Raw genomic sequence first — 25,582 nt, 5'->3', positions numbered from 1 at the left:
TTTTTTTATTGTGGACTTATAATCCCTACACTGCGATTTATCCATACATAATGTAATTAATCATTTTAGTTCAGTAGATTTTGCTAAAAATGTACTGTTATAATATGTAAATTACCTGTCTACCAGCAAGTAGGGCGTCTACTTGCTGGCAGCAGCCGCATCCTACTATCATAAAGACGCCCCCTCCGCATGTTGATTGACAGGGCCAGCGAACGGGATCGTTCTCTGCTGGCCCTGTTTGCATTCAAAATCTGGCGCCTGCGCCGTACCTGTCTTCAATCGGCACAGGCGCACTGAGGCGCACTCGCTCGGCCACTCCATCCTCAATGCGCCTGCGCCGATGACGTCACATCTACACCCAGCGCAGGTGCATTGAGGATGGAGCGCCTGCGCCTATTAAAGACAGGTACGGCGCAGGCGCCAGATTTTGAATGCAAACAGGGCCAGCAGAGAACGATCCCGTTCGCTGGCCCTGTCAATCAACATGCGGAGGGGGCGTCATGGATAAAGCGCAGTGTAGGGATTATAAGTCCACAAAAAAAAAAATAAACAGTTTAGTGGGGTGACAGAAGCCCTTTAAGGGTTGGACTTTAACTCCTTGCTGCTGATGTTGAGTGTGTCACCAATCATATTCCCCTCCCCCCAGCACATCAGTTACCTTTAGGAGGGGGGGGATATGATTGGTGGCTATGTGCACACTAGGCATCATCCAACCCCTAATGCCCCCCAAAATGCCCAGTGGGGGGGGTATGACAGGCAGGAGGGGCGATGTGTATGCGGGCCCTTGCCCTGCACTCGCTCAGCTGTGCTCGCATACATATCATGCCCTGTGTCCACTGTCCTGTGCCCACTCTGCTAAAGCCTGGCATAGCCCAGCTATACCCTGCTTTACCAAAGCAGACAGGCAGGAGCCGTGTGGTGATCATATTTATTGTATGTATGTGTGTCCGTCCCTGTGTGTGTGTCTGTGTGTCCATCCCTGTGTGTGTGTGTGTTAGTGTGTCCATCCCTGTGTGTATCACCATGCCCACAGTGTTCCTATGTCTTGACGCAGCTGCTTCAGAACGTTCTGTGCGGGGCAAGAAGAAGAAGATGGAGGAGGAGGCAGCGCCGCCAGCATGGAGTCCGTGCGATAGACACAGGGAGGCACACTAAGGACGAAGGTAACACTTCCACATGATCTACACTAGTGTTATCTGTGGTTTTACATAGGACTGCAGGTAACACTACCACATTATTCAGCACTAGTGTAAGGGGGGGGGGGGCGCCACAAGGTTAGCTCGCACAGGGCGCCTGAACACTTAAGGCTGGCCCTGTTCAAGAGGACTGTTTCTGCAGTATAGTTTTGGGGGGCACAGTATTGGGGTACATGATGGGATGTTGAGAAGGTGGGGAGAATGATGAAAAAGTAGGAAACTAAGATGTCTGTTTGTCAAATTCTGCAGAGACAAGATGCGGCTGAAAGAAATCATCATGGTGATTTGGTCTGAATGGAGAACATGAGGAAAGAGAAGACCTACATCAAAGAAGACGTCATTAGATGTAAGAGGTATGGGGAGCTGTATTAGGCTACTTTCCATCTGCGTCAGTAATTCACTGGATCCGGCCATTTACTATAATGGGTGCAGAGTCTACAAGACACAAACTTCTGCATGCTGCAGTTTGTGTCCGGCCAATTCGTGGCATTCTCTGCTGGAACAGGTGGTGGGATTGCAGTGCTGCAGGTATAAAAGTAGCCTTACCCTGCATGTTTTGTATTGCTGTATGTAATGTTAGGAGGGAATAGGTTAGGTTGAGAATTTGGCCGGGGATTGGGGTGTCGGCTCTCTGCTGTCTGTGTCTGACCCCATAACAGTGAGATCCAGTGAGACATACAGTGCCCTCTATAACAGTGACATCCACAGTGCACCCATAACAGTGTCATGCAGGATCCCCCTATAACAGTGAAATCCACAGTGACCCCCATAACAGTGATATCCATAGTGTCCCTATAACTGTGACATCCATAATGCCCCCATAACAGTGAAATCCACAGTGCAAACTCCCATCATGCCAAGAGGTCTGCAACCTGTGACTTTACCACCACTACTGCAGGGTATGCTGTCAGTTGAATATTTAGCTTTCACATGTAGCTTCTTGATTGTTATTTTATTCTCCAGAGCTCAGGACTCCCATGTGGTGGCGGCTGTATATAGACCGTGTCCCTGGTGATTTATTTCATCTCCACATGCCCCCCACCCCACCCACCCCTCTAGTAGTCTGGTTGAAGACCTTTATATCTACTCTTGCTTTAGGCCTCTTGCACACGACCGTATGTATTTTGCGGTCCGCGGAGCAGCTGGCCCCTAATAGAACAGTACTATCCTTGTCCGTAATGTGGACAATAATAGGACATGTTCTATTTTTTGCGGAACAGAAATGTGAACATACGGAAACAGAATTCACAGGGAGTAACTTCTGCAAAAAAGCCGGAATTGACACGGAAAGAATATACGTTTGTGTGCATGAGCCCTTATATACTAGCTGTATTGTACTTGCAGAACTGTGAGCTCCTTTTACCAACAACTTAAAAATTTGGATGCTCAAGTTACAGTTAAGAAAAGTGCTATATACAAAAAAAAGTGTCCCCTAGAGGTCCTTTAATGACCCCTTGGGGGTGGGGAGGACATACAGGTGAAACTCTAAAAATTTGAATATTGTGTAAAGTTCATTTATTTCAGTGATGCAACTTAAATGGTGAAACTAACATATGAGAGAGACTCATTACATGCAAAGCGAGATATTTCAAGCCTTTATTTGTTATAATTTGGATGATTATGGTTTACAACTTATGAAACCCCAAAGTCACAATTTTGAGGTCCCCTTTGCTCAGGGGGTATGGAGTAATTAGCTGACTAGAGTGTGACTCTATCAGCCTAGAATATTGAACCTTTTCACAAAATTCTAATTTTAAGCTACATTAAGGCTACTTTCACACTAGCGTTGTTTTAATCCGGCGTTCAATTCCGACACCGGAACTGCCCGCCGGATCCGGAAAAACGTGTGAAAACGGATTACATTTGAATCCTGATCAGGCTTTCGATCACAATGGAAAAATGCATTGGAAAAAACGGATCCGCCATTTATGGACTTTAACTTTTTTTTCACATTTTTCGGGTTTAACATGCAAAAGCCGGATCCGTTTTGACTGAACACACGGGGCCGGATCCGGCGTTAATGCAAGTCAATGGGAAAAAAGCCTGATCAGGCGTTCAGTCAAAGTGTTCAGGCTTTTTGGCCGGAGGTAAAAATACTGCATGCTACGTTTTTCTGAAAAGCCTGATCAGTCAAAAAGACTGAACAGAAGACATCCTGATGCTTCCTGAGGGACGGACTCTCCATTCAGAATGCATTAGGATAAAACTGATCAGTTCTTTTCCGGATTTGAGCCTCTAGGACGGAACTCAGCGCCGGAAAAGAAAAACGCTAGTGTGAAAGTACCCTAATGCAATTTCTTTTTTTAATTTGCATTACTGAAATAAATGGACTTTTGCACGATATTCATATTTTTCGAGTTTCACCTGTATTATGTGCCAAAAATCTATGTAAAAATTAAGTAAAAAAATATAATAAAATGCAAATAAAAGATAAAAATGTAAAAGATTAAAATGACACACCAACAACCAAAACTAAAAATTATATATATCTCAAAACGACTGAGACTAAATAGGGAACTCTTTTTAATGATTCATTTTAGTGTCGGTTTGCATATTTAAAGGATAAGGAGGTATAGTTTGAAAAGGACTTTTTAAAACATTTTTGCCGTTTTCCACAAATAAAACTAATAAAGAAAAAAATGCTGAAAAAAACACAGGTGTCCAAGGTGTCACTTAAAAAAAAAAGTTAAAGCAATTAAAATCACTGAGGCGTGGGCCTTAAAGGGTTAATGAGCCCTTTCCGCGCTGATAAGGGAAATTACTTACTGGTTATTGCGCCTGTCAAACGGATATAACCTATAACTGGGGGACAGGAGGCGGTAATGACCAATGGGCGATGCCCGCAGTGAAGGAAGGTGCTAATTTGCGATAGGCCTGCATTAAAAATCAGTCAGCAAAACTAACTGTCCAAAAAAAGAAAAAATTGTCAATGTAGGTAAAATAAAATTGACCGTAGTGTCTCTTTAAAGGAGAACACATTGCTTTTTCTTTTAAGAAGTTCTATCCTACAGTAAACAGGATTTCTGCAGAACACAATCTGCTGAGTACACTGCAAAGACTGAATCCAGGAAAAGATAAAGGAGGAGGAAGTAGATTGCATGGGGCTCAACTCAACACATTTCCTTTGGCGCCTATCCACGCCGTTCTGTTTATAGCCTAAATAACCCTGTTTCCTCTGAATACGAAATTTTGCAGAGAAACCAACATGACTTGTAAAAATGCTGGAAACGTAGATTTACAACACAGACCTGTGGAAAGGCTATGTAATGGAGGAGTGCCTGGGGGCAAACATAGATCGTAGAGGATACCTGTGCAAAAATAGCATGTTGGCCCCTTGCTGCTTAATTTATCAAGAGTAAGGGGTTCATCACAGTGCTCCTAGTACCTTTGCTATGGCTCTCTACTCCATTTTTCATCTATTGCATCTGAATTCTAACAGTAATGTAAGCCAAAGGAACCTATGTGTCCATTTTTATAGTGGTATGGGTCCTTCTTACCTATAGGGACCTGTGCAGTTGTCTCTTCTGGCTGGTAGCACTAATCCTTACTACTATACCACCAAAAATACCCAAGGGTACACATAACCTGAAGGAGGAATTGATTCCAAATTATTAACAATAGCCAAAAAGGCTGACTCCCCACTGGTCTTGCTGCCCCTCTCTAACAGGCCAATAAATCATCCAACTCTTTATAGATATGGATGAGTGACAACATTGGGTTATTGACGTGTACTGAAAACTACACACATCCCCGTTTGGATATTCTAATAGTTATATATTCAATTATTAATTGGTGTCCCATGAATTGTTAGTGTTGCCACGTACACCTCTATTCATACAGCGAGACTGGATTGGCCAATATCCAATCTCATTAGCCAGTACAATACGTGTCAGGTTTTCAAAGTGCTCAAAATAACATTGGATGGTTTATTGGCGTGATGAACATGAGGAGTATCACCAGTGGGGCTTTGGTCCTTTTGGCTGTTGTTAACAACTCGTACTGCATCTCTCTCTTTAGAACTCCAGCTCTTCTTGTCTGGCATTTGGTCTCAGCCATGGCAAGGCTATCTATCCAGCAAGTCATCTTATCCTCTACAGTCAACTTCTGCTGGACTTAAGGTTGTCACACCTGCAGGGAGATGCAAGCTCCACAAGGGCATGTGCCCTCTCCTCCAAGAAGGATCTTTTTATGAGGGCCCCTAGGGGTCTGCCATATTTCCTGCTTTCTCTGTAGAGCAGTCCAGTGTCCCTATTTGTCGTACATCTAGTGGTCGTATCTCACCACTACATCCCATTAAAGGGAATCTGTCACCAGTTTTATGGTGTCCTAAGTTACAGGTCTCCTTAGCAAAATGCTGGGTCACTTTTTTTAATTGACCCAGTCGTTTTGCCAAAATCTTGTAGTGAACAGCTCCAGTACATGCCAAAGAGTCTCCATATTCAGTGAGTTCCTGGCTTTCCCCGCCCACCTGCATCGAATTTATATGGAAATAAAACTGTCAATCAGAGGCAGGTGGGCTAGGATAGCTATGAGCTCATGAATATAGGGACTCATTGGCATGTGCTGGAGCTGTTAGGACCTAGCAGCATAAAACTGGTGACAAATTTCCTTTAAAGTTAACGCAATGAATGAGGATGAGATATTCAAGGTACTCATTGAGGTGGGTGTCCTTCTCCATCATCTTACACTGCCAGTGATGGTATTACTGTAGTTTATCCTTATTTAAAGGGGGTGTATAAAGGATGCCCCTCTCTATGATATTTAAATGTCATAATAGGGCATATTGATAGGGTTGTCACTTTAATTACAGGCATTAGTAACATTACTTAAATGATCCATCAAGTGTTGAAGCTCTGTTTTCTTTGCTCTGGAGGCTCAAGTCTTCTCTATGCTCACATATAGACATTTTCTGTGGCTTGCTTCCACTAGGAGACATGTACCAAATACAGCTGTATTATATTATGGCTCGGACTGAGATTACAAACTGCCTATGCAGCTGTATTCAGATCAGTACACACTTAAGGCTACTTTCCTACCTGCGTTCGGTGCAGATCCGTCTTTTATCTGCACAGACGGATTCGCACCTATAATGCAAATGCTTGTATCCGTTCAGAATGGATCCGTTTGCATTATTCTTTTTTTAAAAAAAGTCTAAGTCAAAACGGATCTGTACTAACTTACCTTGAAAGTCAATGGGGGACGGATCCGTTTTCAACTGCACCATATTGTGTCAGTGAAAACGGATCCGTCCCCATTGACTTACATTGTATGCCAGGACGGATCCGTTTGGCTCCGCTTGGCCAGGCGGACGCCAAAACGCTGCAAGCAGCGTTTTGGTGTTTGCATTCAGAGCGGAATGGAGGCGGAACGGAGCCAAACTGATGCATTCTGAACGGATCCTTAATCATTCAGAATTCATTGGGGCTGAACTGATCCGTTTTGAACCGTTTGTGAGATCCCTGAAACGATTCTCACAAACGGAATTCAAAACGCCAGTGTGAAAGTAGCCTAAGCCTCATTCACACGTCAGTGTTTGGTCAGTGATTTCCATCAGTATTTGTGAGCCAAAACCAGGATTGGAGCCTCCACAGACATAAGGTATAAGGGAAAGATCTGCTCCTGTTCTCTGTTTAGGGCTGCACCTGGTTTGGGCTCAAAATCACTGATGGAAATCACTGACGTGATGTGTGAATGAAGCATTACCCACATCCTGGTTTACTGAGCATCAATGGTCCATGGCAAAAGAATGGTGCTCCCATCTGGAGTGACTTTTTCATTATTTTTTTTGCTGCTAAGGTCAGGAGAGAACAATTAGAAAAGGCTAGGCCCCACAGCAAATTTTTGACAGTACCCCCCTTCCCCCACAGCTAGATCTCAAGACTACCCATAGTAGGGCCGTCTTTACCAAAGGGCAAAAGGGGCAGCTGCCCGGGGCCCAGTTTCTCCTGGGGGGCCCAAAGCAGCTGCCTCTTGAGCCCTGCTAGTTACTGCCCCGGGTGTCAGGCTGTCAGCTACACATGGGGTGCTGCCATGCCATGCCTGTCGGCACTGAGTCCAGGCATCGTACTGTGTTAGAGCTGTGAATGTGATCTAGGATCACTTAGATGACATCATCACCATGTGACCAGTAACCTAGCAATATTACTGGTCACATGGCTATGAGGTCATCACAGGTCCTACCAGGAGTGTTGAAGGAGAAGTTAACTGTGGAGCTTTTTTGTGTGAAGATTACATCAGAAAATGGTGACTGGGGCTGTTATGTTAATATACTGTAAACTACTGTATAGTGGGGTGCAGTATACTGTGTGGGGGCCTGTATACTGTGGGGGGGGGGCCCTGTATAGTGTGGGGGGGGGGCTGTATAGTGTGGGGGGGGGGGCTGTATAGTGTGGGGGGCTGTATAGTGTGGAGTGCTATACTGCTGTACTGTATACTGTGGGGGTCTGTATACTGTGGGTGCTGTATAGTGTGGAGTGCTATACTGCTGTACTGTATAGTGTGGGGGCTGTATCGTGTATAGTTTGGGGTGCTGTATACGGTGAGGTGCTATACTGTGAGGTGTTGTATACTGTGGGGTTCTGTATACTGTGGGCTGCTATACTGCTCTACTATATACTGTGGGGTACTGTATAGTTTGGGGTGCTGTATACTGTGAGGTGTTGTATACTGTGGGGTGCTGTATACTGTGGGCTGCTATACTGCTCTACTATATACTGTGGGGTACTGTATAGTGCTATACTGCATACTGTGGGTTGCTGTATACTATAGGGTGCTATACTGCATACTGTGGGGTGCAGGGGTGCACTGTAACACTAGGATGAGCCGAGCCCTGGTCTCCTTCCTGCAGAGCTGTTCCCACTTCCAGCCTGAGCCCAGCTGCCCAGAGCACTGATCCTGAGCCGCTGGAGTCTTCAGAACTGGAAGTATTTACAGTCATTCACTGTACTCTACCAGATGTGGGGATTTTTGTGTGTGTGTTGTGGTGGAGGGCGTGATTGCCTGCTAAGGTGTGGGAGGGCGGGATCCAGGGGGCCCAAGTAAATTTTTGCCCAGGGTCCAATCAATATTAAAGACGGCCCTGCCTAGGGCCAATCGTGTCCCAGGTCTATAGGAATTCAAGTGGTCTGATGCATCTATAAGACTCTGTGTGTGACGGTGCTCCTACTTGAATACCGTCACTCCCCTCCATAGAGTCCATGCTCTATGAGCTACTTCCCTTTTGAAACTTCTGCTGCTAAAGGTGGAACTTTCTCCTCGCTGCTGCATCTTTCAAGTCTTCTTAGCTCCATTATCAAGCCTAAACTGGAATAATCTAGAACTGCAACCCCTCCTTCTGGTAGAAAGCAGAACTGTCCCACTGGTAAGTTCCATTCTATCTAAGAATCTGTCTGTCTGCCAGATACACTGCCACCTGACATAACAATATTAGAAATGCACAGTGTAAAGGACGTGGAAATAAATACACAGATGGCATTAATGTTAGCCCATAAGAGACAGTAGCAGGGTGTCAGATTGGTAATACCACTTTGGGGTATTGCACTTTGTGGGCCCCAAAGCAGTTGCTACCACAGTAGTTCTGTGGCTCTGCCCCTTTTACTAGTCAGGAACCTTTTTCTGGCAATATGATGATGTCACGCTTTAGTGTGGGAGGGAAACCCCCATACCGAACATAGGAGGGAAAGGGAAAAGGAAATAAGGCCTGAAAACTAGGAAAGGGAAATAGACACCTCCTAGTGAAAACCCTAATCAAAGCCCTGACTGACTACCAGTATGAACAGTCGCCAGAGGTAGGTGTTAAGGGTGTGGCCAGTACCAGAAACAACACAGATGCTTATTGATCCACAAGATAAACATGTCAAACCAAACCACATGTTGCCAGTCTCAAAGATCTCCTGTCACTCACTGTTGCAGGGACGTCCGTATGTCTCGGTATGTCCATGACAGATGATATAGCACTCCTCTGGTTTTACAATTAGGGTCCTGTGTTCTACTATAGGGTTCTATATACATACATAATTCTAGACTACATATTACTATAGGGCTGTATATATAGTTATGATGTTCCTCGTCTAAGGGTATATGTGGCAAAAAAGGGAGAGGCGCTCATAGAGTAGTAGGTTTTTAGTCGATTGATTGAAAGAAAAGATGGTTAGGCTCACCTTTTGGTGTTGTGCAAACGTAGGCACAACACTAGTGTAGGCGTATTTGGATGATGGTCGGTGCTGCTGGTATCGTTCACTCCTCACTTGTGGAGTTACCAGTCCTCCAAAGGAGTTATATGAGAGACAATAAATGGGTGTGGAGAAAATGGGGTCCACAGTTTTTGATACCTCCTGGCGCAATAACATGACCTCAAGCAGTTGAAGATGATGCCTTTTATTTAAATATAGATGACAACTCGTTTCGGGGTTCAAAACAATCCTTTTTCAAGTCTGTGCTGGGGATTCCATGCCTCCTGGTCCAGAAAACGCGGCATCTGGACCAGGGAGGCACGGATCCCCAGCACAGACTTGAAAAAGGAGTGTAGAATCTACCAGAGAGGGAAACATTAAAATGAAACTGCACGTCAGGCAAAAGGAAGATAAACAGACTAATCATAATCCCTGGCAGTCTTCTTGGGATCACCTATTGTTCTCTTCTACAAGCGGCAAAGCTAAAAGCTGATCAGTGTAAATACACAAGATATTTATGTTCCATACTTGTCATACTTGACACAAGTCATAATATTCAGGGCTTAGAACTGGTGAATCATTGATGTTATTTGATGTATATTTCCAGAGATTTGAGCAAAGTTATGTAGTCTGGGGGATGTGTAGAAACAACTTGTTCAACTGTTCCCAAAACTCCCATAGACTGCAATGGAGAGCAATGTGCAGCTCCATGTTCTCATTTTTTTGGCCATCATTGAACATTTTAATTGATACTTAAGATAAGTGTCCTCTCTCTAGGTGGTTCCAGAAGTCGTATTCTACCTATCGGGTATGTAACCTGCAGAAAGAGATACAGATTAGTTATTAGCCAATCTTAAAGGGGTTTTCTGGGATTTAAATATTAATGGCCTACTTTTAAGATAGGTCATCAATATCAGATCGGTGGGTGTCTGACTCCAGGGACCCCTATTGATCAGCCATACAAAGAGATCACGTCACTCAGGCCTTTTCCTAGGCTTGTGACATCACATTCATCACCAGGCTTGGACTGGCCTACAGGGGTACAGGGGAATCCCTCGGTGGGCCCCTGAGCAAGGTGGGCCCCTAGTCTTCTACCCCCTGCACAAGTGCCACATAACTCAGCAGACTTACTGCACTACATACATATATTCAATGTAGAGCACCTCAACCAACCTATGTTCATATAAAAAGCTTGATAGATTATTAAAGAAACTCCCCTGTTTATTGTTATAGACAAGATCAGAGCTGAGATGACTTCTAGGTATAGAGGAAAGCTTCCAGTATCCTCTTTTCTCCAGGACCTACCTTCTCAAAGTTGCTGCAGGGACCCCCACATTCAATCATCTGGTAGCATCTTGCTGCTGTGTGAGCAGGTAAGTATGGTGGGCCCCCAAAATACATTTTACTGGTGGGCTCTAGGCACCCCAGTCCGACACTCTTCATCCGTCAAAGGGGCTGAGCTGAGATACCAAGCACAGCAGCAAGCTGTGAGGTGGCTGCCGCACTCACCGTAGCTCCGCAACTTCCTCAAACAGCTGATCGCCGAAGATGCTGTGAGTGAGAACCTCTGCCAATCTCATATTAATGTCCTATCCTGAGAACCCCTTTAAGTAAATTATGTTATGTAAAATGCTAGTATACATTGGTGGAATATACAGGTGAAACTCGAAAAATTTTAATATTGTGCAAAAGTTCATTTATTTCAGTAATGCAACTTAAAAGGTGAAACTAACATATGAGATAGACTCATTACATGCAAAGCAAGATATTTCAAGCCTTTATTTGTTATAATTTTGATGATTCTGGCTTACAGCTTATGAAAACCCCAAATTCACAATCTCAGAACATTAGAATATTGTGAAAAGGTTCAATATTCTAGGCTTAAAGTGTCACTCTAGTCAGCTAATTAATCCATAACACCTGCAAAAGGTTCCTGAGCCTTTAAATTGTCTCTCCGTCTGGTTAAGTAGGAATCGCAATCATGGGAAGGACTGCTGACCTGACAGTTGTGCAGAAAACCATCATTGACACCCTCCATCAGGAGGGAAAGCCTCAAAAGATAATTGTAAAATAAGTTTGATGTTCCCAAAGTGCTGTATCAAAGCACATTAATAAAAAAGTTATGTGGAAGGGACAAGTGTGGAAGAATAAGATGCACAAGTAGCAGGGATGACCGCAGCCTGGAGAGGATTGTCAGGGAAAGGCCATTCAAAAGTGTTGAGGACTTTCACAAGGAGTGGACTGAAGGCTGGAGTTAGTGCATCAAGAGCAACCACACACAGACGGATCCCGGACATGGGCTACAAATGTCATATTCCTCTTGTCAAGCCTCTCCTGAACAACAAACGTCAGAAGCGTCTTACCTGGGCTAAAGAAAAAAAAAATATTTGGTCTGTTGCTCAGTGGTCCAAAGTCGTATTTTCTGATAAGAGGAACTTTTGCATCTCATTTGAAAACCAAGGACCCAGAGTCTTGAGGAAGAATGGAGAGGCACGCAATGCAAGACGCTTCAGTGTTCAGAAGTCCTGTGTGAAGTTTCTACAGCCTGTGTTCATTTGAGGAGCCATGTCATCTGCTGGTGTTGGTCCACTGTGCTTCATTAAGTCTAGAGTCAACGCAGCTGTCTACCAGGAGATTTTGGAGCACTTCATGCTTCCTTCCGCAGACTAGCTTTATGGAGATGGTGACTTCATTTTCCAGCAGGACTTGGCACCTGCCCACACTGCCAAAAGTACCAAAACCTGGTTCAATAACCATGGGATTACTGTGCTTGATTGGCTAGCAAACTCGCCTGACCTGAACCCCATAGAGCAGGCATTCTCAACCTGCGGCCCTCCAGCTATTGCAAAACTACAACTCCCAGTATGCCCGAACAGCCTACAGCTATCAGCCTACAGCAGGGCATTGTGGGAGTTGTAGTTTTACAACACCTGGAGGGCCACAGGTTGAGCATGCCTGCCATAGAGAATCTATGGGGCATTGCCAAGAGAAAGATGAAACCGAACAATGCAGAAGAGCTGAAGGCTGCTATTGAGGCATTCTGATCTTCCATAACACCTCAGCAGTGCCATAGGCTGATGGCATACATGCCACGCCGCATTGAGGGGCCCAAACCAAATACTGAGTACATATGCATGATTATACTTTTCAGAGGTCCTACATTTTTCTATTTAACATACATATTTTATTTTTTGATTTCATGTAATATTCCAATTTTCTGAGATTGTGAATTTGGGGTTTTCATAAGCTGTAAGCCACAATCATCCAAATTATAACAAATAAAGGCTTGAAATATCTCTCTTTGTAATGAGTCTATCTCATATGTTATTTTCACATTTTAGGTTGTATTACTGAAATAAATGAACTTTTGCACGATATTCTAATTTTTCGAACTTCACCTATATTATCATGGAAAGTCAGTTTTGCAGAAGTGTGGATTTGGACCAAATTTATCAAATGTCACATGAGTAATTCTGGAGAGAAACTAATTATCCTAGTTAGCCATGCTTACTTTCCCAGCCACTATTCAAAATAAAAGTGAATGGTGTAAAAATGCAAAACGTCAAAATTAAACAAAAAAAAGCTCAAAAACTCTCAAATTCCTATTTTTCTACTTTTGACGGCAAAATTCTAGAGTGCATGGCTTTATAAATTCATCTATTGTGTTTTCTAAAGTTTTACAGTACATTATTGGAACTCACTAATAGAAGTGAATAGGGGCGAGCTTCAATATCACATACAAATTATAGACACGCATGATACTGTGTCTAGAAAAATAGAGGATGTGCTATAGAACTCCTTTATTTCTTATTCTTTCTGTTATCAGTACTTGAAGTCCAATGTCTTCAGGAGCATTACTATCACAACCTCTGTGTTATCACAGGAAAAGTTTTCTCACCCAAGTCTACATCCTATATCTCAGACTTGGATCTGACCCCCAGGATGTAATAACCTTTTCATTTTCAAGGTCACATTTTATACCTTTGGCCCTTAGGATCAGATTTCTAGAGCTTCCCACTAATTAGTTTGGAAAAAAACATGCTTGTTGAAGGGACACTGGGCTAATTTGGAAGCCTGGACAATGTTTATTCCAGTTGATTGTCCTTTTATTGTGAATCCTTAAAAATGTCCCTCTAGTGCCTCTTATAGCTTCCCTCTAAGTCAATGCCAGAAAACATAATTTTAATGGGTCAGGTACTGACTAGAGTTGAGCGGACACCTGGATGTTTGGGTTCGACGGGTTCGGCCGAACTTCACAAAAAAGTTCAAGTTCGAGACCCGAACTTGACCCCGAACCCGAACCCCATTGAAGTCAATGGGGACCTGAACTTTTGAGCACTAAAATGGTTGTAAAATTTCATGGAAAGGGATAGAGGGCTGCAAATGGCATCAAAATGTGGTTATGAGCTTAGCAAGTGCTCTGCAAACAAACGTGGATAGGGAAATAACTTTAAATAACACAAAATACGTAAAAAAAAAATAAAAAATGAAAATCTTGATCTTGATCTAGGAGGACAAGGTCCATATGGAGTAGGGGGTTGAGGAGGAGGTGGTGGTGGAGGTGGAAGCGGAGTTGGAGGAGGAGGTAGCCTACATTGCTTTTTGGTTTTAAATGTATTTTTATTTTTTTAAATTAGGGTACACCCCAATACATTGGGAAATATAACCTGTGATAACCCCCTCCAGTCATGTTAAACACACGTTCAGACAATACACTGGCTGCAGGGCAGGCCATAACCTCCAAGGCGTAAAGGGCAAGCTCAGGCCATGTGCCCAATTTGGAGACCCAGAAGTTGCAGGGGGCAGAACCATCAGTCAGTTTGTGTAGGTGTGTGCAAACACATTGCCCCACCATGTCGCACGTCCCGTGATGTTCACGATCCAATTAAATATCTTCTCTATCAACTTTCGATGTTCTTTTATGCTCCTACCATGGTGATCATGGGTGGCGGGGAATCAGGGTTCCAGGCCGGAGAGGGAGCCTGAGAAAGGGATATCACATCTAAGGGAGGTCAATGGATGAAATTAAATGTAATCGAGCGGAAATATGGGACAAAGTATTGAAGCATAAGCTTCCAAGTTAAGGATGGGGCGCGCTACATTTACCCACTCCGACTCGGGGAGGTAGTGACGATAAATAACAATACAGGACTATTAAGATGCCCTGTTATTGGAATGATTAATAAAAAATTATAGGGAATGTCACTAGGGTATTTTGGATTTGGAAACATTAGCCAGGAGAGGCCCTGCTGCCGCTTTCGATGTTCTTTTCTGAGCCTACCATGTTGATCACGGTTATCGGCGAATCAGGGTTCCACACCGGAGAGGGAACGTAAGAAAGGGAGACCTCATCAAAGGAAGGTCAATGGCTGCAGTGGGATGAAGCGGAAATGAGGGACAAGTTATTAAAGCAGAAGGATCGAATGAAAGGGCCAATTAAAGACGAATTTTAGAAATTTAAGTCCCTGTCACTTATGCAGAGCAGGGGTTTTTCATCGCCAGAAATGGGTTAATGTCACCCACCAATGGAACAGATTATTTTTTAAAATTTTGGTCCCTGTCACCTATGCAGAGCAGGGGTTTATTCACGGCAAAAATTGTAAAATGTCAACCCAAGAATGTAACAGAAAAATTTGTGAAATTTATTAACCTGTCTACTAGGTAGAGCAGGGGTATATCTCAGCCAAAAGTTGTTAAATGTCACCCGAAAATGTAACAGAAAAATTTGTGAAATTTATTAAGCTGTCAACTAGGTAGAGCAGGGGTATATCACAGCCAAAAATTGGTGAATTTCACCCGAAAATGTAACAAACAAATTAGTGATTTTATTTTACATGTCTACTAGGTAGAGCAGTGGTCTATCACACCCAAAAATTGGTGAATGTCACCCGAAAATGTAACAGACAAATTAGTGATTTTTTTTTTACCTGTCTACTAGGTAGAGCATGGGTATATCACACCCAAAAATTGGTGAATTTCACCGGAAAATTTAACAGACAAATTAGAGAAATGACATAAAATAAAATAAAATACATACAAATAAAAAAAAACTTGATTTATGAGGTGGAGGTACATATGGAGTAGGAGTTTGTGGAGGCGGTGGACGTAGCGGTGTAGGTGGAAGCAGCAGTGGAGGAGGACAAGGTAGCCAACACTGGTTTTTGGTTTTAATTTAAAAAATAATAATAATTTTTTTAACCACCTGCGGACCGCCTAATGCACGGATGCAGGGCCGTCTTTAATATTGATTGGACCCTGGGCAAAAATTTACTTGGGCCCCCTGGATCCCGCCTTCCCACACCTTAGCAGGCAATCACGCCCTCCACCACAAGACACACACAAAAAATCCACACATCTGGTAGAGTCCAGTGAATGACTGTAAATACTTCCAGTTCTGAAGACTCCAGCGGCTCAGTGCTCTTGGCTGGAAGTGGGCACCGCTCTGCAGGAAGGAGACCAGGGCTTGGCTCACCCTAGTGTTACAGTGCACCCCAGCACCCCACAGTATGCAGTATAGCACCCTATAGTATACAGCACCACACAGTATGCAGTTTAGCACCCCACACTATACAGTACCCCACAGTATATAGTAGAGCAGTATAGCAGCCCACAGTATACAGCACCTCACGGTATACAACACCTCACTGTATACAGCACCCCAAACTATACACGATACAGCCCCCCACACTATACAGTACAGCAGTATAGCACCCCCCCCCCACACTATACAGACCACCACACAGTATACAGGCCCCCACACAGTATACAGGCCACCCCACCCCCACAGTATACAGCCCACCACACAATATACAGCCCATTACACAATATACAGCCCACCACACAATATACAGCCCACCACACAGTATACAGCCCACCACAAAGTATACAGCACCCCACTATACAGTAGTTTACAGTATATTAACATAACAGCCCCTGATCACCCCCTTGTCATTGATCACCCCCCTGTAAGGCTCCATTCAGAGGTCCGCATGTGTTTTGAGGATCCGATCCATGTATCCGTGGATCCGTAAAAATCATACGGACGTCTGAATGGAGCCTTACAGGGGGGTGATCAATGACAGGGGGGTGATCAATGACAGGGAAGTGATCAGGAAGTCTATATGCGTGATCACCCCCTTGTCATTGATCACCCCCCTGTAAGGCTCCATTCAGAGGCTCCATTCAGAGTACGGCGATACCAGATGTGTGACACTTTATTGCAGCCTAGGTGGGCAAAGGTCTGTGAAGAAGTGAGGAACCGCACTCTATTCAAATCTTGATACCGGTGCCAATCAAGGGCTTATTAGGCCGTATCCAGGTAATGAAATATTGAGGCACTCAGTCTGGAAGTTATGCAAATTAAGTGAATTTTATTCTTTCATTTTTTCTATGCCATCCATAGGCCCGTTATATGTTAAAGTATAACAGATTATTTTCTGACCAGACGTTTCGGTCACGGTGGACCTTCATCAGTGGTCATGTTATCTGGAACATTATCAAATACATATATATATATAAGGCACTTTTTACATGGATGGCAGAGTATGAAATTACATAGATAAACATGATAAAAATGAGACAATAAATAATATACAAGTAATATTTGATAGGGTTATAGCAGCAGAGTGGATAGGGGCCCAGAGGTTATTAGAGACATATAGAGAGAAAAAAAATATATATAAAAAATACATCTATAAATTCATATTTACGAACATGATTATATGGGTATATGCAAGGAAGACATGATTCTATCAGGATTCCATGAAAAGCATAGTTTAGAATGTGCTGGGGAAAGAAGGAAGGGGTCATTGGGAACAGGGGCCAATACATCACCCTCACCCGTTGTGGACAATTCAATGCGTCTGTAAAGAAAATGAGAGACATATATGTTAATATACATTAATACTGTTACAGGTTTATAAAGAAGTCACATTCACGATTCAGGCCATGTGGTGTTAGTGTCCCCAGTTTATGAATCCAGTAAGCCTCTCTCTGTCTCAGGAGGAGTATCCGGTTTCCTCCTCTCCTTGGTTGATCGATTTGTTCCAAGATCTGGAAGCGCAATTGAGAAATCTGGTGTTTCTTTTCCAAAAAATGTTGAGGTATGGGAAGAAAGGTATGGCCTAGTCTGATTGTGGACTTATGTTTGCTTATCCGGTCCCTGATGTGTTGTGTCGTCTCGCCGACGTATCCAAGGCCGCAAGGACATTTTATTAAGTAAACCACAAAGCTCGATTCGCAAGTGTAGAAACCTTTAATTGCCATAGCTTTTCCGGTACGTGGGTGTGTGGCGTATTCACCTTTAATGACGCTGGAGCAGTGGGCACAGTGTAGGCACGGATATGTCCCTTGTCTTTTACTACGTAGGAAGGTTTGTTTTGGGGGTCTTGAGAAACTACCTACATCTGCTTTGATCAATTTGTCCCTAATATTGGCTGGTCTTTTGTAGCAAGTCAATGGATATTGTTGGAATTCCTTAATGTCTGGGTAAGCCTTGGAGAGTAATGACCAGTTCCTTTTGAGGGCCTGCTGTATTTTGGGCATAAGGGGATGATAGGTGGTTTTACAAGCTATCCTATTGGAATTATCCTGTTTGGTTTGGGGTAACATTGATGGGTTTTTGAGATCCAAGAGAGATTTATCTAGGATGGCTTTTGGGTAACCTCTCTGTATAAACCTGTCGGTCATGTTGTCAAACCTGATGTTTTTGGTAGTAGTATCCGTGACTATCCGATTGACCCGAGTATATTGTGACCGTGGTAGTGATTTTTTTTGTGGCTCTTGGGTGACAGCTATTGTAGAGGAGGAGACTATTGCGGTCTGTGGGTTTATGGTAGAGGTCTATATTGAGTGACCCCGGTTGGTCAATTTTAACAAGGGTGTCGAGGAAACTGATTTCCTTTTTGCTGGTATGAGAGGTGAATCCTAGCTCGCTATGGATGTGATTGAGATCTTTGATGAAACTATCTATGGTGGAGGTTGGGCCCTTCCAAATGCAGAAAATGTCGTCTATGAAGCGAAGCCATATGTGGGCATGTTGTTGGAACAGGGGATGTGTATAGATGTGGTATTCCTCAAAATTAATCATAAATGCATTTGCATATGGAGGGGCCACATTAGACCCCATGGCGGTACCCCTCTTCTGGCCATAATAGGTATCCCCAAAGAGAAAGAAGTTTTTTGTCAGTAAAATTTCAAGTAGTTTTAAACAGCATTCCTGTTGTGTGTTGCTGAGGGTAGAATGTTTGGTGAGGAGATTAGCTGTGGCCTGTATGCCTTTCTCATGTGTAATGGATGTGTAAAGGCTGTTAACATCCAATGTCAGCAAGTTACAGTCAATTGGGACATCCATGTTGTGTAATTTTTGTAGAAAATCGGAGGTGTCTAGTATAAATGATTTAGACGTTTTGATCAGGGGGGTCAGAATTTTTTCTAAGTAAATTGCTAGGGGAGAGAAGATGGATTCGGTAGAGGCAACAATAGGACGCCCTGGTGGTTTAGTCAGGTCTTTATGTATTTTCGGTAGAGTATAAAATACCGGGGTAATGGGGTCCTGCTTGGTTAAAAAACTAGCAGTTTTGGGGTCTAGAATGCCTGCTGTCGAATATGAATTAATGGTATGTGAGATTAGTTCCTGTATTCATGGTGTGGGGTCTCTTGGTAATATTTCGTATGTCTCGGTATCAGACAGTTGTCTGTGGATTTCTATAAGGTAATCTGTGGATTTCTATTTGTATAAAAAAAATGGAAAAGTTGTCTTTTGCCAAGATATTTCTCTCACCCAGCATGGGTATATGTAAAATGACACCCCAAAACACATTCCCCAACTTCTCCTGAGTACGGCGATGCCAGATGTGTGACACTTTATTGCAGCCTAGGTGGGCAAAGGGGCACACATTCCAAAGAGCACCTTTCGGATTTCGCAGGCCATTTTTTACACATTTTGATTGCAAAGTACTTCTCACACATATGGGCCCCTAAATTGCCAGGGCAGTATAACTACGCCACAAGTGACCCCATTTTGGAAAGAAGACACCCCAAGGTATTCCGTGAGGGGCATGGCGAGTTCCTAGAATTTTTTATTTTTTGTCGCAAGTTAGTGGAATATGAGACTTTGTAAGAAAAAAAAAAAAATCATCATTTTCTGCTAACTTGTGACAAAAAATAAAAAGTTCTATGAACTCACTATGCCCATCAGCGAATACCTTAGGGTGTCTACTTTCCGAAATGGTGTCATTTGTGGGGTGTTTGTACTGTTTGGGCATTGTAGAACCTCAGGAAACATGACAGGTGCTCAGAAAGTCAGAGCTGCTTCAAAAAGCGGAAATTCACATTTTTGTACCATAGTTTGTAAACGTTATAACTTTTACCCAAACCATTTTTTTTTAATCAAAGACATGTAGAACAAAAAATTTATATATGGATGTCGTTTTTTTTGCAAAATTTTACAGCTGAAAGTGAAAAATGTCATTTTTTTGCAAAAAAAACGTTAAATTTCGATTAATAACAAAAAAAGTAAAAATGTCAGCAGCAATAAAATACCACCAAATGAAAGCTCTATTAGTGAGAAGAAAAGGAGGTAAAATTCATTTGGGTGGTAAGTTGCATGACCGAGCAATAAACGGTGAAAGTAGTGTAGTGCAGAAGTGTAAAAAGTGGCCTGGTCATTAAGGGGGTTTTAGCTAGCGGGGTTAAAGTGGTTATATAGGGTACACTCCAAAAGAGTGTGAAATATCCAAAATACAACAATGAGCAATTGCGCTGCAGTATAACAATGACTGCTTAGTGCCGGTATACATGTCTATTCTGCACAAGGTAAGGACAAGTCTTTTGGGATCCATGCCTGGTTCATTTTAATGAACGTGAGCTTGTCCACAATGGCTGTGGACAGGCGGCTGCACTTGTCTGTGATAACGCCCCCTGCCGTGCTAAACACACATTCAGATAATACACTGGCTGCAGGGCAGGCCAGCACCTTCAAGGCGAAAAGGGCAAGCTCAGGCCATGTGCCCAATTTGTAGACCCAGAAATTAAAGGGGGCAGACCCGTCATTCAGTACGTGTAGGCGTGTGCACACATACTGCTCCACCATGTTGGTGAAATGCTGCCTCCTGCTAAGATGTTCCATATCAGCTGGTGGTGCTGGTTGTTGTGGCGTGCTGACAAAGCTTTTCCACATTTCGGCCATGCTAACCCTGTCTTCTGAGATGCTGGCAGTGCCCCAGCTGCGTTGGCGACCTCTTCCTCCTCCTCTGCCTTCGCGTTGTGCTTCCAGTGTGTCCCTGGAATGCCACCAGAAGCGCGTCTACCAGCTTGCGTTTGTACTCACGCATCTTACGATCATGCTCCAGTGAGGGAATTAAGTACGGTACGTTGTCTTTGTAACAGGGATCCAGCAGCGTGGCCACCCAGTAATCAGCACAAGATGGAATGTGGGCAACTCGGCGGTCGTTGCGGAGACACTGCAGCATGTAATCGCTCATGTGTGCCAGCCTGCCCAGAGGCAACAAAAAGCTGTCCTCTGTGGGAGGTGTATCGTCTGTGTCCTCTGTATCCCCCAGCCATGCACCAGTGATGGCCATAAGCTGGTCTGGGTGCCACCCTGCTGTGAACATGGTTCCTCCTCCTCCTCATCCTCCACCTCGTCATCCTCCAGAACTGTGCCCTGGCTGGACAATTGTGTACCTGGGGTTTGTGGGTGCAGGAACCCACCCTCTGAGCCACTTGGGAATGACTGGCCGGAAACCCTACGAAATGATCCCTCTTCCTCCTCCTGTGCCACATCCTCTTCCATCATCGCCAGCAGCGTTTTTTCAAGGAGGCATAGAAGTGGCATAGTAACGCTGAGAACGGCGTTATCAGCACTGGTCATGTTGGTAGAGTACTCAAAACAGTGTAACAATGAACACAGGTCTCGCATGGAGGCCCAGTCATTGGTGGTGTAGTGGTGCTGTTCAGCAAAGCGACTCACCTGTGTGTGCTACAGCTGAAACTCCACTATCGCCTGCTGCTGCTCGCACAGTCTGGCCAGCATGTGCAAGGTGGAGTTCCACCTTGTGGTAACGTCGCATATGAGGCGGTGAGTAGGAAGGCCGAAGTTAAGCTGCAGCACTGACAGGCGAGCAGCAGCAGGTTGAGAACGCCGAAAGTGCGCACAGACGACCCCCACTTTATGCAGCAGCTTTGACATATTGGGTTAATTTTTAAGGAATCTCTGCACCTCCAAATTCAGCACATGCGCCAGAAAAGGGATGTGCGTCAAACCGGCTAGTCCCAGAGTTGCTACGAGATTTTGCCTATTATCGCACACCACCAGGCCGGGCTTGAGGCTCACTGGCACCAACCACTAATCGGTCTGTTGTTGAAGGCCTGTCCACAGCTCCTGGGCAGTGTGGGGTTTGTCCCCCAAACAGATACGTTTTAAAACTGCCTGCTGTCGTTTACCCCTGGCTGTGCTGAAGTTGGTGGTAAAGGTGTGCAGTACGCCAGTCCCTTAGGGTGAACGAATGTGCGGTCACGGGGGTCAGTTAATAGACCGAGGGTTGCTCTTAGTACTCACAGTTTGTAGGATACCCTGGGCAGGCATACATCAGTGATGGAGAGGCTGGCACATAGATCCTCTGGGGCACTCTCTGGATATAGGGACCAGGCCGGGTGATAGGTGAGGTGCCCTGGGTGTTGTAGGTTTAGCGTGCCTGTGGCTAGAACCCTTACAGTTCGTGACGCCAGTGCCGGTAACGGTGGCACCCCGATTGTTAGGAGGAATAATGGAGGTATACACGATTGTAGTGAACTAGAATTCCTCTTTACTGAACAGTTCAACTATGTACAGACTTCAGACAGTTTCACAGGAAGAATCTTTGGTAACAGGCAGGCTTTACATAAATGGCAGGTAGAATCCTAGCAAGATACCTCAGAGGGAACAAAACTCACAGATCAGGCTGTACTTTCTTCAGATCCTGTCTGGCTTTCTCCAAGGCCCGTATGCCTAGCAGCTGGCTTTATCCTTGGGTAGGGAAATTTTCCTCTGGTATAAATCCTCTTTGCTGTCAATAAACTTCTGCCCTTCAGCTTTCTACAGGGTGGGCCATTTATATGGCTACACCTTAATAAAATGGGAATGGTTGGTGATATTAACTTTCTGTTTGTGGCACATTAGTATATGTGAGGGGGGAAACTTTTCAAGATGGGTGGTGACCAGGGCGGCCATTTTGAAGTCGGACATTTTGAATCCAACTTTTGTTTTTTCAATAGGAAGAGTTATTTACAAGTTTCTGACCACTTATAAAATGTGTTCAATGTGCTGCCCATTGTGTTGGATTGTCAATGCAACCCTTTTCTCCCACTCTGCACACACTGATAGCAACACCGCAGGAGAAATGCTAGCACAGGCTTCCAGTATCCGTAGTTTCAGGTGCTGCAGTTCTCGTATCTTCAGTTACGTTAAAACCAAGCACACCATTGTTTTTCTTGTGAAATTCCCAATAAGTTTGATGTGTCACATGACCCTCTTCCTATTTAGAAAAAAAAAGTTGGATTCAAAATGGCCGACTTCAAAATGGTCGCCATGGTCACCACCCATCTTGAAAAGTTTCCCCCCTCACATATACTAATGTGCCACAAACAGGAAGTTAATATCAGCAACCATTCCCATTTTATTAAGGTGTATCCATATAAATGGCCCACCCTGTACTTGGCTGGACAAGATTAGCACTGCTCTGTACTTTGCAAGATGCAGGATAACTTCAGGAGGAAACTTCTTCTCCTGGATGCAGGCTAGGAACCTGGGCTATCTAGCTGCATGTTAGAAGCTGATTTTCAGCTACTACCTAGCTAAAGTCAACACTGACTTCTAACCACACACTCCCTCTTCTGGATTGGACCTGTCTATATATACTAGGGGTTCCCTAGCTCCCTCTACAGCTTAGGAGGAGAAACTACACCCCTAGCAGGCCTGGTAAACAGGAAACAACATGAAAATACACATTACAATGCAATACAAAATACCATGACCATGTTCCACAGGAGGTGGAGAACAACATGACCCAATTGACCCTTTAGTAGTGCCCACCTTAACGTAGTGGGACACTACATACACCGCTGCTTTGAGGTTGCCCGTCCTCGGCGCAACACAGGGGGCCCGCCCAGCTGGAAAACTGTGACCTGAAAGACAAAAATGCAAAGCAGGCATATTCAACAACCACTACATTTGCAATGAAATTATCAGGCAGCTCCGCTGGCAAAGGACAAGTGCGGTGAAAAAGGGCGTCGTTCTCTACGCAGGATGGTACATGGAACAGGGGCGCTGACCTGGTACAGTGTATCAGGAATAACCAGGATAGTCCATAATAATAAAAATACAATAGTCCCATAAAACAGCATCTCAGAGGCCCACAAGCGCTGTGGTCATCTCTGGGCACAGTTCTTGAATTAATATTGCATATAAAAGTCACAGCACAGAACTCTACATCACAGGGATACTTTCACCTGGCAAGTCCTGGTAGATAAAAGTGGTGCTGTAATATCCCCTACTCAACCTGAAAAGAGGGTTAAAAAGGGTAAACGTGCAAAACAGCAGGCACAACTTGGAATGGCACTTAAAGCAGGCAGGAAGTCCTGGAAAACAGCATGGCAGAAGAGCAATGGAATTCTCAGTGGCCTTACAACCACCACTGGGCCATGGAAAACTGGCAGCAGCTCATTGTGCCAAAACATAGGACTCCTGTCCTGAAACAATTAGATTCACTATAAGGGTCTCTCAGCAATCATGGCCCAGCAGGCCTACTCACAGGTATGTGTCAAATTCGTCCTGATCATCAGAAGTGGTGCAGCCTGGTTCCGCTCTGAGTCTTGGCCTGGGACATGGATTGACACTTGGCTGGGCCCACAAAATAGTATTATCCGGAAGCTGAAATGCAAATGGCCCTGTCCATTGTACAGACTCCGCAAGTCTGGGGGTTAATGATGCAGGAGGCTCCACAGGTCTGGGTGTCGTCTGTCCCGTACGACGGACCCGACTCCTGACATAACACAGTTTTTCTGCTGGCGCAGTCACGGTGGTCGCCGAACTAGTGGCGACGGGATCTTCCACTGCAGGCCCGGGGACAACAGAGTTCATGGATGATTCACCATCATCCGATTGTATTTGTGCCGCTCTGGACTAGGGCTGAAACGATTATTCGAATACTTCGATTAAATCGATTCAAAATAATCCTCGATGCAGTTTCCCTGCATCGAGTAATCGTGTACAGTCACATGATCACGGAGCGGGAGTGAAATTAAGAGTCTCACTCACCGCTTCCTCCGTCTGGAGTCAAGAGAGATGGCACCGCCCTGCAGGCGGGACTCTGCATAATGCGCCGTTGCGCACATACATCGTCAGCACGCTTTGTTACGTCACCTAAGGTCCCAGTGCATGCTGGGATGAAGACTGCCTCGGTCCAGAGTCGGACTCCATGTGACTCCATGTACCTGCGGCTGCGCCATTCTCACTAGTGCCAGTGCCATTAGGTACCGTGATTTAAGTTAACAGCACCAGAGGCACTCCAGGGGAGGGGGGAATCGGGGGGCACTCACTGTAAATAGATTTATTGAAAAGAGTGGAGAGTGGTTAATGGTGGCACCACCTTGGCATGTATAAAGGTGCTTCAATTAACTCCTCCAAACCAATGGGCATCAGGGCATGTATAAAGTTATTGGTTTGGAGGGGTTAATGGAAACACCTTGGCAATGGGCATGCATAAAGTTACTGGTTTGGAGGGGTTAATGGAAGCACCTTGGCATTAGACATGTATAAAGTTTTTGGTTTAGAGAGGGGTTAATGAAGGCACCTCCAAGGTGCTTCCATTAACCCCTCCAAACCAATTACTGTATACATGCCCAATTGCCCATTGCTAAGGTGCTTCCATTAACCCCTCCAAACCAATTACTGTATACATGCCCAATTGCCCATTGCTAAGGTGCTTCCATTAACCCCTCCAAACCAATTACTGTATACATGCCCAATTGCCCATTGCCAAGGTGCTTCCATTAACCCCTCCAAACCAATTACTGTATACATGCCCAATTGCCCATTGCTAAGGTGCTTCCATTAACCCCTCCAAACCAATTACTGTATACATGCCCAATTGCCCATTGCCAAGGTGCTTCCATTAACCCCTCCAAACCAATTACTTTATACATGCATGGAAACACCTTGGCATTAGGCATGTATAA

The 25,582-nt window shown here is 44.4% G+C and overlaps 1 long non-coding RNA gene across 1 annotated transcript in view; it reads left to right on the top strand.

The window, feature by feature from the left end:
• Positions 1-1,101: 1,101 nt before the first annotated feature.
• Positions 1,102-25,582, top strand: part of LOC122920228 — a 61,598-nt gene continuing 37,117 nt past the window's right edge. Inside the window, exons 1-2 of the long non-coding RNA XR_006386897.1 lie at positions 1,102-1,163; positions 1,446-1,542. This is a non-coding gene — a long non-coding RNA (uncharacterized LOC122920228). The remainder of the gene's footprint in view (positions 1,164-1,445; positions 1,543-25,582) is intronic.

This window comes from Bufo gargarizans, chromosome 1, assembly GCF_014858855.1.
Source record: "Bufo gargarizans isolate SCDJY-AF-19 chromosome 1, ASM1485885v1, whole genome shotgun sequence".
NCBI classification, from domain to species: Eukaryota; Metazoa; Chordata; class Amphibia; order Anura; family Bufonidae; genus Bufo; species Bufo gargarizans.
The sequence above is the reverse complement of the archived record's forward strand: the minus strand, read 5'-3'. Positions and strand labels throughout refer to the sequence as shown.